The sequence below is a fragment of the Phacochoerus africanus genome, chromosome 8 (genome assembly GCF_016906955.1).
Source record: "Phacochoerus africanus isolate WHEZ1 chromosome 8, ROS_Pafr_v1, whole genome shotgun sequence".
In the NCBI taxonomy this organism is placed as follows: Eukaryota; Metazoa; Chordata; class Mammalia; order Artiodactyla; family Suidae; genus Phacochoerus; species Phacochoerus africanus.
Genome location: NC_062551.1, coordinates 137,820,513 through 137,840,143, shown reverse-complemented (window position 1 = coordinate 137,840,143; position 19,631 = coordinate 137,820,513).

Sequence of the window (19,631 nt, the reverse complement as noted above, 5' to 3'; positions counted from 1 at the left end):
AGAAGTAAGATCACATGACAAAAATAAAATACATAAAAATGTACAATGCTGCGATTCTACTTGTTTCTCAGCTTTTAGTAAAGACAGTAGAGGAAAATATACAAGTAATTCCCAAATGAAATATAGAACTTCTGATTAGCATTAAGATGAGAAAAGGAAGAAAAGTACTTCCAACATGTAAGGTAATTTATATGTGTTTACTTCATTAATATTAGTCCCATTTTGTAGATGTGGAAATTAGAGAGTGGAATTGAACTGTGTGACTCTAAAAACACCTGCTATCTCCTACTGCATGGAAACACAGAATACTAGAACAAAAAGATACTTTATCTCATCCAACATGTTCATCTAATAGATGAGTGAGTACAGGCCAACAGGTTAAGTGGTTTGTCCAAAGGCAAACAAGTTGTCTGTAATCAAGAATTCTTTTATCTCCCGAGGTTCTTACCAAGCACCTAGGTCCATTGTTCTCCTAAATTATTAGGACTGTCATCAAAGTCCATCCCTGTTGAACTTTCACTAAGGGTTCTGTCATCTTCAGGATTCTTCCTTTGCTACTCCAAATATCGGTCTTTCACTATTTTTTCCCTCTCAACCTTTCTAGAACAAGACTCCCAATTCATGGTTTTTAATCTTCCATTAAACTTAATCTTAGGGGAAAGCTCCTGTTGCATTCTTCTCCGTTCCTGTGCATCCTGGTGCCTCCATCCACATGGTTGCTCATGATAGAAAATGTAAGCTATTCTTACTACCTCATTCAGTCTCCCCAGGCCACTCCATGATCAATTTATACTGCCTTCATGATAGATGTGCACCTCATTTTTTCTCCACTCCCTACCATTAATGTGGTCCAAAGCCACCTAGCCCAATGCAGTAACCACCTGTGGATACCCTCCACTGAACATGCCATTTCTCTCTTCACTTTTGTTCCCTTGCAATCTATTCTCCTCAAAACCAGAAGTCACAGCATCTATTAAAAATACTAAGCTTATGGGAGTTCCCATTGTGGTGTAGCAGAAATGAATCTCACTAGTATCCATGAGGATGTGGGTTCGATCCCTGGCCTCACTCAGTGGGTCAGGGACCTGGAGTTGCCATAAGCTGTGGTGTAGTTTGCAGATGTGGCTCGGATCCCAAGTTGCTGTGGCTGTGGCTGTGGTGTAGACCAGCAGCTGTAGCTCTGATTTGATCCCTAGCCTGGGAATTTCCATACGCCATGGGTGCACACTCCCCACTTCCAAAAAAAACAAACAAAAAAAAAAACTAAGCTTATTTTTTTGGATCTCTTTAAAACTTTTCAATGACTTCCAGTGCACTTAAGATCAAATTTTTAGATCATAACATGGCCCTCAGGTGCCTGTATAATCCACGTGAATCTAGATCTTGGTTTTATCTTGTATCACTTTCTTTCTCCATCACTATACTTCTAACACACTGAGTATCTCTCACTCCTCAGTACCCTCAACTCTTCCTTCCAGTATTTTACCAGTTTAATTGTAATTTCTAGAAAAGCTTTTCCTTTTCTCTCAGTCTAAACTGGGTGTCCCTTTAATTTTGGTCATGAAATTCTATATTTTTCCTTAATTGCACTCATCTCGATTTTTAAATACCTATCTATTTTAGTGGTTAATTTTTCACTGTCTCTCTCTCTAAACTGTAAAGACCATAAAGGCAATGACTGGCTCTATTTTGTTCTCTGCTAAATCTTCTGCTTTATCCAAGTGCCTGATGCATAGTAGCAGCTCAAGAGCATCTGGTGAAAAGTTGAATAGCCAAACAAGAATAACTCAATAATTTTAAGGTTTGTAATGGAATTCTCTCAAATTAATTAATTTAAATTTATTTAATTTAATTTTTTTAAAAAAACAAAGTTTTTTATACCACACTTGAGAGTGGCAGGGAGAGAATGAAAGAAGAAGAATTAAGAAGTACAAGTACAGATAGAGATTAACATGTCATATAGACCCCAAATGTTACAGAAGTAATTTCAAAAGTTTTACTTCCTGAAAGGTATTTAATGAATAACCACTTTCTATGCCTATTCCAAATTCAATTTCTTTTAAAATAATGAAAAGTAAAAAAAAAAAAAAATCTGACCTTAATCAATTCCCCCCCCCTCCACAATCTTACGGTTACTTGATGAAAACTGGTCCTGGAGATGATAAAATGTCCATAGAGTAAGTAAAAAAGGATTCCTATCTTAATGAATAAGGGCAGATGTAGTAACCTACATATGTGTGTGTATATATTTACACACACAACAAGATGTGATATCAGACTGATTTCATCAAAAATCATCTGTCTAAGAAATACATGACAGAAAAGAAATTAGAAGATCTGGTCAAGCACATATTGACTGACAGACCTCATTATTCGGTTGTATGCTGATGAAATATCCCTGAGAAAATTGCCTAATAAAATTTTTTCTGCTGGTTTCCTGTCAATGAACTGTTCACACTGAGCATAGTAAACAAAATAATCTTGAAATTCAGGTAATTCAAGAAAAATCATGTATGTATATCTGTGTATATGAATATATATCTAAACATATACACATAACCATATATTTATATGCCAATGCTACTGAAACAAAAGGATTTGTCCTTAGCATCTTGAATTACACACAAAGTCTTCACGTAATTTTGCCTCTATGAATATAGCCACTATAACACCTATTCTCTCAAATAAATTCTATTTAAAGAATACATCTCAATTTTCACCACAATTTTGATAGCTTTCTAAGTAAATAGATTAGTTCTCATTAACCACAATACCTAACATCCTTAAATTTTTTTGTGGAATGAGGCAGAGTAAAAGTATTTAAATAAATAAAATAACTTGCTAACTTTACCTTAACTTAATGAATGTTATAATTTGGGAATCCACTAAAATGCATAAATCATTCTCCCTTGTGAATCCCAACTAGGCTTCTGTTTACCAGATGGAAGTAAAAAGTGACAGTACATGCAACATGTGCTCCAAATCCTGCTGTCAAGACTTTCATAAAATGATATGTCTCTAAACATCCTACCATAGCCCATATGTGTTGGGCTTGATCTTAGGAAAAAACAAAACAAAATAAAATAGCCACAGGTACAGGCAGGAATCTGTACCAACTTCTTCATGAGGTTCCTTGAAGCTTCTTAACAAAAATTAAAAGGGAGTACAGAGCATAAAGTCTAGAGAACATCATCAGGACCTGTTTGGTGCTTAAAAATGACAGGTTATTTTAAGCCTCAATCATTGTGCTCTGAAAGTTTGGTTAAAGGAAAAGTTCTTCATTAGGTTATAGGACACTTCCTGGACAGCAGAATATAAGAACAAGAAACACCAGATAGATTCCCCTTTACACTAATCTTAACAAAGTACTTTCACATACCTTCTCCTATGGCTTGAATGTTTGTATCTCCTCAAAATTCCTAACCCCAAAGTGATGGCATCAGGAAGTAGGGGCTTTGAAAGGCTCTGCCTTCATGAATGGGATTTGGTGCTCTTTTAAAAGAGGGTCAGGGAGTTTCCGTCATGGCTCAGTGATAACGAACTGCAGTAGTATCCATGAGGACATGCTTTGATCCCTGGCCTTGCTCAGTGGGTTAAGGATCTGACATTGCCATGAGCTGTGGTATAGGTCGAAGATGTGGCTTGGATCTGGTGTTTGTGACTGTGGTTTAGGCTGGCAGCTACAGCTCCGATTAGACCCCATAGCCTGGGAACTTCCATATGCCAGTGGTCCTAAAAAGACAAAAAAAAAAAAAAAGGAGAGGATCAGAAGAGTCCCTAGCCTCTTCCCCCTCTTGAGGATATAATGCGAAGTTAGCAATGGAAGAGGCCTCTTACCTGATCAGGCTGGCACTCTGATCTTAGCCTTCCAGCCTCCAGATCTGTGAGCAACGTCTGTTGTTTATATTTACCTAGTTTGTGGTATTTTAGCCTGCATGGATTGAGACACCTCTCTTATTCTCATTCTTACTCTGATATGGGTATTATGGCTCCCATTCTGCAGATAAGGAAAATAAGACCTTGAAAACTTAGATCACTTGCTCAGAACCATCACTGCTGCTAACTTTTACATCTAATTCCACATAAAATGAGTTGAGTGTTTTCCCACACTATCACCAGCAAGTTCTATCTATCAAGCTTAAGCTCCTAGGGGATCTTTGAATCTTGCTTTTGCTCACACAGATCACATTTCTCAGGTCAGATCAAGTTCAAGTGCCTCTACTTAGGAAGACTACACAGTAGCATGAGTGTGAGTGGTGAACAGCATGATGCCTGACAATTAATTGAACTATCATTTGTAGCACCTCCAGCCCTGAGACACACTGCCAGAATGGGAATATGGCCTTGAATAAATGAATGTTCTCTCCTGAGACCCTTCAGGCAGATTAGACTTTTGTTTCATTTTGTTGAATTGTCTTTAATTCTTTGACCCTCAAGCCTTATTCTTTTCTGCTCTTTTCTCCATTAAAATCTAACTGTTGTCTTAAGAGACAGCTCAATTAGGACAAAATGAAAGTAAAATACACATTTCAGCTAAGAGTGATCTACAGTATTTTATTCTAATGTTGCACTCTTTAGTTCAATCTATCCTTTAAGATTTGGGTGCAATCTCTTGTCTTTCACGAAACCTTTTCCCCTAACTCTGATCTTCCAAGGATTAGGACAAAAAGCCCAGCTCTGCTTGAAGAGTGTAAACTTTGGTATCAATGGAACAATGCATAAGAGAAAAGATTCATTCCTCATTAAATCTTCTAACATATCTTGTATTATACATTATATTTATATTAAGGAAATTATCCAAAGCTGAAAAATAAAACAAAAAGAAGACGACCACACATTCTTTCAAGAGGTCAAACACTGTCAAGTTTCACATTATTTTACTGCATATTTTTTAACTCAGTAAAATTTCAAATGACTTCTGTCTAGCATAAAAAAGTAAATTCAAAGATCATCAGTGTGCTGCCCAGGACATTAACCAGTTCCAGATATGACCTGGCAATCTTATTCCAACATTTTCTTCAGTGCCTACAAGTACTAAGTTTTCCACATGCTCTTTGAATTGGTTTTATTATCCCTTATTAATGAGTTAAATCTAGATCTATACATATGTATTCTATATTTATGTGAAAATTATGTTTTGAACTTTTTTGAAAGTATATGAGCACTTACTATGTACTATGTTTTTTTCATGAATTCTTACTGAAGTCCCAAATCCCACTCTTTTTTTTTTTTTGTCTTTTTGCCATTTCTTGGGCTGCTCCCATGGCATGTGGAGGTTCCCAGGTTAGGGGTCAAATCAGAGCTATAGCCACCAGCCTATGCCAGAGCTACAGCAACGCAGGATCCGAGCCATGTCTGCAACCTACACCAGAGCTCAGGGCAACGCCGGGTCCTTAACCCACTGAGCAAGGCCAGGGATCTAACCCACAACCTCATGGTTCCTAGTCGGATTCATTAACCACTGAGCCATGACCTGAACTCCAATTCCCACTTTAGAAATGAAGAAATAGGAGTTCCCGTCGTGGCGCAGTGGTTAACGAATCTGACTAGGAACCATGAGGTTGCGGGTTCGGTCCCTGCCCTTGCTCAGTGGGTTAACGATCCGGCATTGCCGTGAGTTGTGGTGTAGGTTGCAGACGCGGCTCGGATCCCGCGTTGCTATGGCTCTGGTGTAGGCCAGTGGCTGCAGCTCCGATTTGACCCTTAGCCTGGGAACCTCCATATGCCGGGGGAGCGGCCCAAGAAATAGCAACAACAACAACAACAACAACAACAAAGAAATGAAGAAATAGAGCCTCACAGAGTTTAAAGGATTTTCCCGAATTTACACTATTAGAAAATTGCAGAGATTGACTTTAAACTCAAATTTCTGATCTAAAGCCTGAGTTGTGGTCCCAAAGACCCTCTTGCTGGAGATTTGGAACATCCTGGTCTGCTCTGAGATAGGGCCAAAGAGTAGCAAGAAAGAAGTGAATTTCCATAAAGAAGATGTTATTTGTTACTATGGGTTCATAAAACAGATTGATTGAATACTATTCATTCATATATCCACCTAATAAATATTTATTTACCAGGCTCCTTTGTCAAGTTCAGTTTGTTTATTGGAAGAGGGCAAGAGATCAGTGGTATAAGGATAAATCAGGCACAGATTCTATTCCTAAGGAATTTATAGTCATAAATGAAAATCACTTTAAAAAGTAAAATAGATGAACAAAATATTAATGGTATTAAAGAGTATTTATTAAATGTATTAGGCACTGTGCTGGATACTTAAAGGTTTAGCAATGAATAAGACAATATGATCTTTGTCTTCATGGTGTTGATTAAAAAATACAAACATTAAACAAGTAATTTTAAGAATGACGAGTGTTTTAAAGAATACTTACAGTACATTTTGCATGCGTATACCTGAGGAATTTTATCATTTTCTTTCTACTCTTCTGAATTTTCAAAAATGTCAAAAATGCTGTGAATATGAATTTTATAATCAGATAAATACAAATAAATACCATTTAAAAATACAGGATTAAAAGGGACATGTGCCATAAGAGATATGGATAAGGATGTATGAGAATTCAGAGGAAAAAGTAATTGTTTCCAATAAGTGGTAGGGGGCAACTATACGGCCTAGTGGTGTTTGAAAGGAGGAAAGATTCAGAACTGTGCTTTCTCTTTAAGCATAAGAGATTTATCAATTATATGCATTGACAATGCAGACTGGTTTCCTAATGGGGAGAAAGGATGAAAAGGGATTAAAGATATCTTTCCATCCCAACATACCTTCTCCTCAATCTTTTTACTTACAAAAGGAATGAAGTGCTTCAAGACTAAATGGCTCATTTCAAATCCATGCCTACCTCCTGCTGTCTTCTAGCTGCTTTCCAGTTTCCCTTGTTGTTAGTGCTAGCCATGTGACATAATTCTATCCATTTAGGATGGAGGAGAAAGTCTGTGGGAGTGGGGATAAATTCTAGGAAAGTTTCTCTTTCCCGTTTAAAGGAACCGAGAATATCACTCCTTTCTTTTTGCCTTGAAAAGAGATATAATATATATGGAACTGGACAGTAGCTGAAAACTGGGAAGCCATCTTAACAGCATGAGAAAGAGGTCAAAAGTATCACAGATACAGCTGAGCCACTAAAACACTGTCAGCTATTGCTTATTTCCAGACATCTTATAGTGTGAGAAAAAGAAATGCTCATTCCTAAGAATTGTTTCCTGTTACATATAGACAGAAACACTGAAAACAGGGAATTTTCCAAGAAAGAGACCAGAAGAAAATTATTCTGAGAGGGAAAAAGAAATCAACATGAATATTAAGAAGGTGGTGAGTGGAAAATGTAACACAGAAGAGATTTATAAGACATGTATCATGAGAGTTATGTAATTGGTATCAGACTTTGCCTCATGAGCGCAAATCCAGACCTACTGACACAGCCCCAGAAAACAACAGTAGCTGGACTAATGATGGAGGAGACATAGATATCAGCAAAGGGAGGATTCTTGCTTACCTAATCGCACTCTCTTCCTTCACCCTTAGAGTAATGCTCAAATTTCTTGATTTATCACGTCAGATCACTGGCTTTTTGTTTTGGCAGATGAAGACACAGCTATCTAATACCTCAAACTTTCTCCATCCTCCCTATATATTTATATTATAATTCTTATTTAATGATTACAGTTTACATTAGAATGAATCTGTAAATGATATCTACTTCAGCACTAGGTAGTATACAATGAATGCACATTCCTTTTTTGGATAATGGAGTTTATTTAAGGTCTTTCAATATGGACTGGCTACTTTCTAGGCCTGATACCCCATGTTATCCTGGGACTTCCTTATACAGCTCTCCTGCAGTGGTTATATTATTCCCTGGGAACTATAGCTTTCTTTGACTTGGTCTACTCCATGTTTCACCGCATGACCTTATACCTTCCTATGAAGTTGTGCATTTCCACTTCGCATTTCTGAAAATTTTGTTTATTCTATACCCACACTTTATTAATATGTGGCTTTGGTACAGAATTACAGAATTTTGAAACAGACCTTATACATCCAAAAGTTGTAAAACAATGGCCCCAGATGTCAAGGCCAATGTTGCTAAAGCCAAGACAGAGATTAGGGCAGTCTTGAAAAAGGAAAACAGTGTATGCATCCAGTGACTGTTTTTGTTTCGGTGCTTTTAACAGCTTTTAGCTGAATTTCACAAATAGCAAGGAGTACCTAGAACTGTGCCACTAACGAAAAGAAATCTTATTTAAGAAGGTATATTTCTTTACCAGGGTTGTATCAGACCATCCTTTGGGACTTCTGCTGGAAAAGTAGAATCAAATCTCAAAAGATGTCTTTTTGATTGTATTCTCTAGTATTGCAGATGAAGGACAGTACTGTATCATACCTCGTGAATGTCAAATATCATATACCTGCTTTATGATATACACTAGTGATGGTGTTTTGTATCAACATTATTAAAGTATTAAGTAGTACTATTTTTAATAACATTATCCTAGGTTTTCTTTCCAGATGATAATTGAGAAATTAATTAAAAAATAGTGCAGTAATAGAACTTTGTTTTTTGTGGGGGGAATCTTGTTTTTTACCTTTTCTTTCTTTCCCTTTCTTTCTTTCTTTCAGGACTGTACCTGTAAGGCATATGGAAGTTCCCAAACTAGGGGAAGAATTGGAGCTGTAGCTGCTGGCCCATGCCAGTTATAGTAATGCCAGATCTGAGACACATCTGTGACCTACGTATGCTGCAGCTTGTGGCAATGCCAGATCCTTAACCCATGAGCAAGGCCAGGGGTCAAACCCACATTCTCATGGATACCAGTTGGTTCTTAACCCACTGAACCACAACAGGAACTCCTTTTTTTTTTTCTTTTTTAATGGAATGTGCTTGATGTTTTGTTCAGATGACTATAGAACCTGGAAAATCTGTTGCTGCTACTGATGTATAACATATTGCTATTGGTCTTTTTGCAAACATAAATATGTATTATATATTTATAATTTGAATTTTTGAAAACTTTAGCTCTGCTGTCAACTTTGGAAAAAGTATCCCAATTTTACTATGTTGAAGTGGCAGTGTATAAGAGTAACACACTGTATTAAATATGTAAGGTCTTATCAGTGTGGGTTTGATTACCAAAACTAATATTCTCTAAATAATGAAAAAATGTTAATAATTTTGAGATGACAACAGCATAGCATTAAATCAAACTTCTAAGGCAGGGTCCTGTTGACTGCACAGGTCATATATCCATGAAGTTGGCCTAAGTTTGAGAAAAAGAAGAGAGTAAATAATTACTCTGAAGTTTTGCCCTGAGCAGCTGGAAGAATGGTTTTATCCTTTTGAGAAATTGGGAGAACTGAGGGAGAGAGAAATTAAGAGTATGGTTATACATGTGTTAAATATAACATATCTATAAGCCATCTAAGTGGAAATATCAAATAGGTGGTTCAGTATACAAGACTGGGATTCAAGGGAATGGCTGAGACTTAGTATATAAATGTGAGAGTTGTCAGCACTTAGTATAGAGTTCTGGATGAAATTATCTGGGAAATGGGCATATATAACTGTTCTCAAATGTGAGCTCTTCAATACGGCAATATTTAGAGTTTCGGAAGATGAAGAAGGACGAGGGAAAGAGCATAAGGAGTAGCCATGAGGAAGGAGAACAAGAGGCAATCATGACCTTGAGACGAAGTGAAGGAAAATCCCAGAATAAAAGTGAACCCTTCTTCGAATGACTTGGGGACTGATAACTGACCACTGCATCTGGAAATGTGAATCTTATGGGAGACCTTGATAAAAGCAATTCTGGTGAAGTAGTAGTAGCAGAGCATGATTGGAATAGGTTTAAGAGAGAAGTGTAGGAATTAAAGTGCAGACAAGTAGAGAAACTTCCAGAAATTTTTCTATAAAAAGGAACAAAGAAATGGGTTGGATAAGCTACTGTTAGTACTGTCAGTACTTAAAACCATTCTGAAAACTCTTATTGTCCCTGATAACATATGAGGAAACTGAAAAACTGGAAAAGATAAACGACACTCCACAGCACACTGCTAATGAGAGAACAGCCATGATTTTTGCTCAGGGTGTTTGGTCTCAAAGAGGCAATGATTCTGCACCATTAGGTCACATTGCAGTCATCTGGGAGTCTATGTAAGCATATACTTACCCTAAACTGGAGTTTCTGAACCTGTGAGTTCCATAAGATATTAATAAGATAGGGATTTTTGTGATTAAATATATTTCCATGTTTTCAGACCCAATGGATTTCAACAGATTTCTGGAATTCAGGCCACAAGGTTACATGAGGACATAATGAAATCTCCTCACTTGAAATATGTAAGTAAAATGTAAACACAAGTTTAAAAACACATAGACATACCCCAAAAAAGAAAATCTAATGGCCTAAGAGGAAGAAGAAACTCAAAATGGCAAGTGGGACTGATAGATTTTAAGTAACAAACAAGACAAATTATGATGAGTGATGGGAGAAGAGAAGGCTTTCCAAAGGACACAGTTAAATAAGGTAATAAATGTACCCCAAAACTGGAGTTAACAAATATTGGATTTTCCATGTGCAGCTGGCATTTGGCATTACACTTTCTATGAAGAACTGTACCTATACCCACTCTCTTTAACTCTGAGTCCATCTGGAAAATGAAAATCTTCACCAGGAAAGAATTTAAAACAAACAAACAAACAAAAAAAAAAACTAGGAGTTCCCACTGTGGCTCAGTGGCAATGAACCCAACTAGTATGAACAAGGATGTGGGTTCAAGCCCTGGCCTCCCTCAGTGGATTAAGGATCTGGCATGGCTGTGAGCTGTGGTGTAGGATGTAGACGTGGCTTAGATCCCACATTGCTGTGGCTGTGGTGTACGCCGGCAGCAACAGCTCCAATTCAACCCCTATCCTGGGAACTTCCATGTGCCACAATTGCAGCCCTAAAAAGCAAAAATAAAAATAAAAATAAAAACTCAAAAAAACCCAAACCACCAAGGAGGTAAAGGACTTATATGCCGAGAACTATAAAACTTTCATCAAAGAAATCAAAGAAGATGTAAAGAAATGGAAAGATAGTCCATGTTCCTGGATGGGGAAAATCAATATTGTAAAAATGGCCATACTACCCAAAGCAATCTACAGATTCAATGCAATCCCTATCAAATTACCCAGGACATTCTTCACAGAAGTAGAACAAACAATCCAAACATTTATATGGAAACACAAAAGACCCAGAATCGCCAAAGCAATCCTGAGAAACAAAAACCAAGCAGGAGGCATAACTCTCCCAGACTTCAAGAAATACTACAAAGCCACAGTCATCCAAACAGTGTGGTACTGGTATCAAAACAGACAGACAGACCAATGGAACAGAAGAGAGAACCCGGAAATAAACCCTGACACCCATGGTCAATTAATCTTTGACAAGGGAGGCAAGAACATCAAATGGGAAAAAGAAAGTCTATCCAGCAAGCATTGCTGGGAAACCTGGACAGCTGCATGCAAAGCAATGAAACTAGAACACACCCTCACACCATGCACAAAAATAAACTCCAAATGGCTGAAAGACTTAAATACACGACAGGACACCATCAGACTCCTAGAAGAAAACATAGGCAAAACACTCTCGGACATCAACATCATGAATATTTTCTCAGGTCAGTCTCCCAAAGCAATAGAAATTAGAGCAAAAATAAACCCATGGCACCTCATCAAACTGAAAAGCTTTTGCACAGCAAAGGAAACCCAAAAGAAAACAAAAAGACAACTTTCAGAATGGGAGAAAACAGTTTCAAATGATGCAACTGGCAAGGGCTTAATCTCTAGAATATAGAAGCAAACTTATACAACCCAACAGCAAAAAAGCAATCAATCAATGGAAAAATGGGCAAAAGACCTGAATAGACTGTCCTCCAAAGAAGATATACAGATGGCCAGCAAACACATGAGAAAATGCTCAACATCGCTGGTTATAAGAGAAATGCAAATCAAAACTACCATGAGATATCACCTCACACCAGTCAGAATGGCCATCATTAATAAATCCACAAATAACAAGTGCTGGAGGGGCTGTGGAGAAAAGGGAACCCTCCTGCACTGCTGGTGGGAATGTAAACTGGTACAGCCACTATGGAGAACAGTTTGGAGATACCTTAGAAATCTATACATAGAACTTCCAGATGACCCCGCAATCCCACTCTTGGGCATCTATCCAGATAAAACTCTACTTAAAAGAGACACGTGCACCCGCATGTTCATTGCAGCACTATTCACAATAGCCAGGACATGGAAACAACCCAAATGTCCATCGACAGAGGATTGGATTCGGAAGAAGTGGTATATATACACAATGGAATACTACTCAGCCATAAAAAAGAATGCCATAATGCCATTTGCAGCAACATGGATGGAACTAGAGAATCTCATCCTGAGTGAAATGAGCCAGAAAGACAAAGACAAATACCATATGACATCACTTATAACTGGAATCTAATATCCAGCACAAATGAACATCTCCTCAGAAAAGAAAATCATGGACTTGGAGAAGAGACTTGTGGCTGCCTGATGGGAGGGGGAGGGAGTGGGAGGGATCGGGAGCTTGGGCTTATCAGACACAACTTAGACTAGATTTACAAGGAGATCCTGCTGAATAGCATTGAGAACTTTGTCTAGATACTCATGTTGCAACAGAAGAAAGGGTGCGGAAAAAAATGTAATTGTAATGTATACATGTAAGGATAACCTGACCCCCTTGCTGTACAGTGGGAAAATAAAAAAATTATAAAAAAAAAACCCAAACCCAAAAAACATAAAAACCAAAACCCAAACAAACCAGGTCTGTGATATGGTGATTTATAAGAAAAAAAATATAGTCTTCATCTTGTTTCTGGCAAAGAGCTTCTTAGAAACCCTTAGAATTTCCTAGGATGAGAACAATAAAAAGTGTCTTTGTTATATTAATGATGTGACTTTTTAATAATAATATTTAATTATTTTATTGAATATATTTTACATATAACATTGTGTAAATTTAAAATGTAGAACATGTTACTTTGATCCATTTATATATTGTAATGTGATTGTTGCAGTGATTTGTATCATACTATGTAATTATAGAACAATACTGCTGTCTGCATTCATTACACTGTGCAAGTGTGATCACTATGGCTTATTTACTATTTAATGAGGTAAATGACTTCTGGACCACACCTAAGGATGGAAGTTGGTTACCAATAAAACCAATCATATGATTCAAGAGTTACAACTTTCACTTCCATCTCCCTGACCCATGAAGAGGGAAGAGAAACTGGAGATTAAATCAATCACCAATGGCCAAAGATTTAATCAATCATACCTATGTAATAAAGCCTCCATGAAATCCCAAAAGGATAGGGTTTGGAGAGCTTCATGAGTGATGAACATGTGAGATTCAGATGATGCACTTGGAACAGGCAGGGAATATCTTACTCTTTCCCCACAACTTGCCCAGTACATCTCTTCCATCTGGATGTTCCTGATCTAGTCAGCAAAATGTTTCTCTGACTTCTATGAGCCCTTCTAGCAAACTAGTTGAACCCAAGGAGTATGGGGGGAGTTGTCCTGGAAACATCTGATCTGCAGCAAGTAGGACAGAAACACAGGCAACAACCTGGATTTGTAGATGGCAGTTGAGGAGAGAAGGGGGGGCACAGTCTTGTAGCTCTGAGCCCTTAGCCTGTGGGATGTGACGCTATCTTGTGGTATACAGCATCAGAACTGAGTTGAGGAGTTCCTGTCATGGCGCAGTGGAACAAATCCAACTAGGAACCATGAGGTTGCGGGTTCTATCCCTGGCCTCACTCAGCTGGTTAAGGATCCGGCATTGCCGTGAGCTATGGTGTAGGTTGCAGACGCAGCTCAGATCTGGCATTGCTGTGGCTGTGGCTGTGGCTGGCAGCAACAGCTCCGATTCAACTCCTAGCCTGGGAACCTCTGTATGCGGCAGGTGCGGCTCTAAAAAGACAAAAGACAGAAAAAAAAAAAAAGAACTTAGTTGAATTGTTGAATTGTAGGACATCCACGTGGAGTCACAGAAATGCATGTTGGTATGGGGAAACACTCCACACACACATGTTGAAATTGGTGCCCCAAATAATTTTTAATATCTTAGTGTTATAGTAGCCTGAGTTGTGAAGACTGAGCAAACCAAGCCTCAAGTTGCTAAGATAAGATCTGATTTGGAATCATTTAACCATATGACAAGTAAATAGGCCTAAGGAAAAAAATTGCAAAAACTTGTTTTCTAAGAAGGAATAAGGAAGCAGTGAAGAATTCCAGTGCAACAAATAAATGTCCGCAGACTTGAATAAAAGAGATATTTTATACTGAAGTAAATAGAGCTAATGACAAAATCTGAAGATTTTAAATTGTGTATTCCTCAGATAAAGAAACTAAAAGATTAATTTATAATATACAGATGGATATGGTAAAGAGCAATTAAAAATCTTTGAAATTAGTAATATACATTGAAAATAAAAGCCTCAATAGATGACACAAATAATGAACTGGATGCAGCCAGAATGAGTTTGAGAATGATCTGAGGAAATCATCTAATCAAGTACAGAGAGACAAAGAAATGTAAATTTTAAAAGATAAAATAAAAAAACTGTAGAATTGAAAAGTTTCTAAAGAAGTCTCAGAAAAATAAAATGCAGAAACATTAGAAAGAGGAATATCCAAAAAAAAACAAAAAACAAAAAACCAGAAGCTGGGAATTTTCCATAATATAAAACGAGTTCCTCAGATTGAAATGCACTCTCCAAAAGTAAAGCAGTATAAAAGTAAAAATAAATCAACACACACACAATTATGATTTCTTAGAAACTACCAGAGAAAAAAGACATATTTTCTGAGAGATACTCTTCTTCAGGCAGAAGATGGAAGATAAGATGAAGGAAAGAATGAGAATAAAGAAAGTAGTAAATGCGAAAGTAAATATAAAGTAATTTTGGCTACATAAGACAATAATTATAATAGCATTTGGCTATTTTAAAAATTAAACATTCACAATAGAAATAAAATAAAAGTTGAGAGATACTACAGTTAAAGTGTTCTAAGTTCCTTAAGTTCCGGGAGACTAATAAAAGTACTAGCTTTAAACACTGATTAGTATTTATGTTGTAACTTCCATGGTAATCACTAAAAGACTAGAAAAACTGTTTATAGTTTCTAAACTAATCCAAAGAAATATGTATTGATTTAAAAAAAATTTTAATCCAAAAACAGTAAGGAAGGAGACTAAAAGACGCAAGAGGGGAAAATGCTGTTTTCAAAAGATCTCTGTAAAATATGAAAGTACAGAAAAAGTGGAAGTAAAAGTATGGATGTAAAAGTATGGATGTAAAAGTATGCCATGGAATTACTCATGAAGCCTATCAGACAAAAATAGGCTTTAAACCAAAAGCTTTTCTAGATTATAAAGAAAGCTACATAGTAATTCTCAATTCTTGTATATTACCCATAGCCTCAAAAATAAATAAGGGGGAAAAAAGTGACAGAACGAAAGAAATAGAGAACTTCATAATCATAGAGGGAGATTTTCAAACAATTTGTTCAGTTATTGAAATGAAAAGCAGACAAAAAAATTAGTAAAGACATAGATGATTTTAACAAAATAACAAAAGTAACCTAAATGACATATATTGAATACTGCATTAAAGACCTGTAAAATATACATTCTTCTCAAACATTTGAAAAATTGATCATTTAATGGGGTATCAGACACATCACAATACATTTCAAAGGAATGAAATTATAGAGACTGTGTTATTTGCAATTAAGTTAAAAATAAAAATTTTAAAGTAGAAAAAAACTGTTTGGAAATTAAGATACATACTTTTAAACAATGCATTATTAAAAGAAAGAATTATAAATATAAGAAAATATTTTGGGGAGTTCCCGTCGTGGCGCAGTGGTTAACGAATCCGACTAGGAATCATGAGGTTGCGGGTTCGGTCCCTGCCCTTGCTCAGTGGGTTAACGATCCGGCGTTGCCGTGAGCTGTGGTATAGGCTGCAGACGCGGCTCGGATCCCACGTTGCTGTGGCTCTGGTGTAGGCCGGCGGCTACAGCTCCGATTCGACCCCTAGCCTGGGAACCTCCATATGCCGAGAGAGCGGCCCAAAGAAATAGCAAAAAGACCAAAAAAAAAAAAAAAAAAGAAAATATTTTGAATTGAGTGTAACCAAAGTACTAGATACCAAAATGTATGAGATGCAGCTGAAATTGTACTTAGGAAATTTATAGCCTTAAATACACATAATTAAGATGAATCACTAAAAATTCATGAGCAAAGCATATACCATAAGAAGGTTGAAAATTTTACCTGTATTTTAGGGACACTAATTCATTTAACTTAATTGCCAAATTATAGTAAACTGTTTGATTGTATCAAAAATAGAGTTACCTACTCTCTTTCAGTGAGCATTTGGGACTTTTAAGTTTTTACTATAAAGTTGCTATAGAATTTATATACTTTTCTCTGCAATAAAATTTTGAGTTCTCTTGGATAAATATTTAAGAATAGACTTGTTGAACTGTAGGTTTTGTGAACAGATCAATTTCTTATACTATTCATATTCCAGTAATGATTAAAAGATGGTCTAAGTTCTCAGCAACATTTGGGTTGTTGGACTTTTTATTTTTGTCTTTTTAGGGCCACACCCATGGCATATGGGAATTCCCAGGCTAGGGGTTGAATCAGAGTTGTAGCTGCTGGTCTATACCATGGCCATAGCAATGCCAGATCCTAAACCCACGGAGGGAGACCAGGGATGGAACTTGCATCTTTATGATACTAGCCGAGTCTGTTACTGCTGAGCCACTAAGGGAACCCTGGACTTTAATATTTGCAAAATGAACATGACATGTGAAAGTGAAATGGCACCTCACTGTGGTTTGAATAGGATTTCTCTGTCTCAACTTTTAATACCTTTTTATGTGTGTATTGGCCATGATTTTTCCTGCTTATGGGTTTTGCTCATTTTTCCATTAAGCTGTTTATCTTTTTCTTATATTTTTTAATATTCTTTTAATGCCTTGAAAGTTAGAGCTGCTATAAATGCCATCTCCAGAGTTCTTGCTGTAGTACAGTGAGTTAATGATCCTGCTCTTCTCTGTGGAGGCATCAGTTGGATCCCCACCCTGCAACAGTGGATTAAGGGTCCCATATTATATTGCTAAAGCTGTGGTGTGGGTTGCAGTTCTGGCTTGGATGCGATCCCTACCCAGGAATTTTCATATGCCCCAGGGGTGACCGTAAAAGAAAAATAAATTAATAAATACAGTGGGAAAAAAAAGTGTGTTTGGGAAAATAACAATAAAAAATAAATTTAAAAAATACCATCTCCCAATTTGAAACATGTATTTTTTTTTTGTATTCTGGTAAAATATATAACATGAAATTTACTATTTAAATCATTTTAAGTGTATAACTCAGGGGGATTAGTATATTCACACTATTGTACATCTATTCATCTCTAGAGATTTTTCATTTTCACAAATGAAATTCTGTACCCATTAAACAATTACTCTCCATTCCCTCCTCCCCTTGCCCTTCCTAACCACTAGTCTACTTTCTGTCTCTATGAATTTGCCTTATTCTAGGTAACTCACATAAATGGAATAATAAAATATTTTCCCTTTTGTGCCTGCTTTATTTCATGTACTATAATGCTTTTAAGGCTCATTCATGCTGTACAATAATATTCCACTGAATGCATATACCACATTTTATTTATCCATTCATCAGTTGATAACCATTTGGCTTGTTTCCACATTTTTGGTTATTTTGAATAATGCTGCTATGAATGTTGTCATACAAATATGTTAAAATCCTTGCTTTCTATAATATGCATTTTTACTTAAAATTTCTTTGATTAAAATAGATATTAGTTTTATACAGTCTTGCTGAAACTCTTTCCTTACACCGAGATCAAGAAGGTATACACCTATGTTTTCTTTATGCAGAAATACATAAAAAATAATATTGATTTAAGTGCCAGAATATTATATACAATATGGCATATTTCTTATAGTTAAAAGCTATTAAAATATCATTTTAAAGGAATACATATATGATAAAACAAGATTATAAAACATTGAAGAAATGATTAAAAATAAGATTCGGGAGAGTGGTAGTCTGGGGGAGGGAGGGCAGGTAGATGGGCTGAGGTAGAAGGACAAAGAAATAAATAAATTAAAAGGACTGGAAAAGAAGAAACAGAGCTGTCACAGATGCCACAGCCTTTTATATGTAACATAATCAGAAATTTAAAATTAGTGCATACAAAAATCTATAAAAAATTAGATTTCTGTGTACTAGCAGCAAAGTTAGAAAATTATATTTTAACATAGACACCTCTTAAAACAATACAAAAATATAACTTACATGGGGAGATGTGCAAGACTGATTTAAAAATTATAAACTCTACTGAAAAACAAAGAGAATCTAAATAAATTAAAAAACAGATGTTACATAGACAGGAAATTCTCTCTTAACTGATCTATAGACTGAAAGCAATGTCAGTGAAAATCCTAAATAGATTGTGTGTGTGTGTGTCTCACGCACACGTACGTGCCATGTGCAAGATTAGAATAGCATATTCACTAATGTATGAAAATTCAAAGGACCAAGAATAGCCATGATCTACTAGATAAGAAAATGCATTATAAAGCTGTAGAAATTAGAAATTAAGACTGTATAAGGCTGTTTAAGGAGTTAATTATATGCTAAGAGATAACAGCAAAAAATACAAACTATTCAACTTGATCTTGTTTCCATATGCTCCATAATATATTTTGATTTTTCATATGGCACTAGGATTACATAAGTATGACAAAAAGTGTTGATGGATGTTAACTTGAAAGGGAGTTTTGCTATAGGACTCTGTCCCTCTGCTTTTTTATATTTAATCTTAATAAACGACATGGAATGATGAAAAACAGGTTTCAAAATTATCTTGACAATTACTTTGTTTAAACTTGAATATGCATTTTATAAAATATTTTATAGGCACAATTATATTTAGTCTTTATAGCAAACTTATGAAATGGAGAGAGAATGTAATTTTAGGTGGAATAAAGTGAACCTATTACTGCCTGAAGCTAACAGGATGCAATGGCCTGAATTAGGTTTAAAAAATGAATTATGCAAATACAAATGGAAGGAATCTAGTTTAATGCCATTTTTTAAACAGAGTTGAAAAAGAGTTTTAATATGAGATGAGATAATACTAAATAGAATTAATGAAAGTCTTTTAGTCTAATAGTAGCAAAATATGCATTTCAAGGGAAGTGATGGCAAGCTGTACTCTGCATTGATCAGATAACACTAGGAATGCTGTGTTCAGTTCTAGGTATTTGGAGGACATTAATAAACTAGAGAACTTCTGCTGGAGAAAGACTTAGGATGATTAAAAAATTAAACTGTCATGGAAGAAATGGTTGAGATTAGCCTGGAACATGAATGCTCTCATCAAATATTTGAAAAAGCATCATGTAAAAAGAGAAATTGCTATTATTTCATGTTGGGTTAGAGAACAGATATATGGCCAACAGATAAAACTTACAGTAATG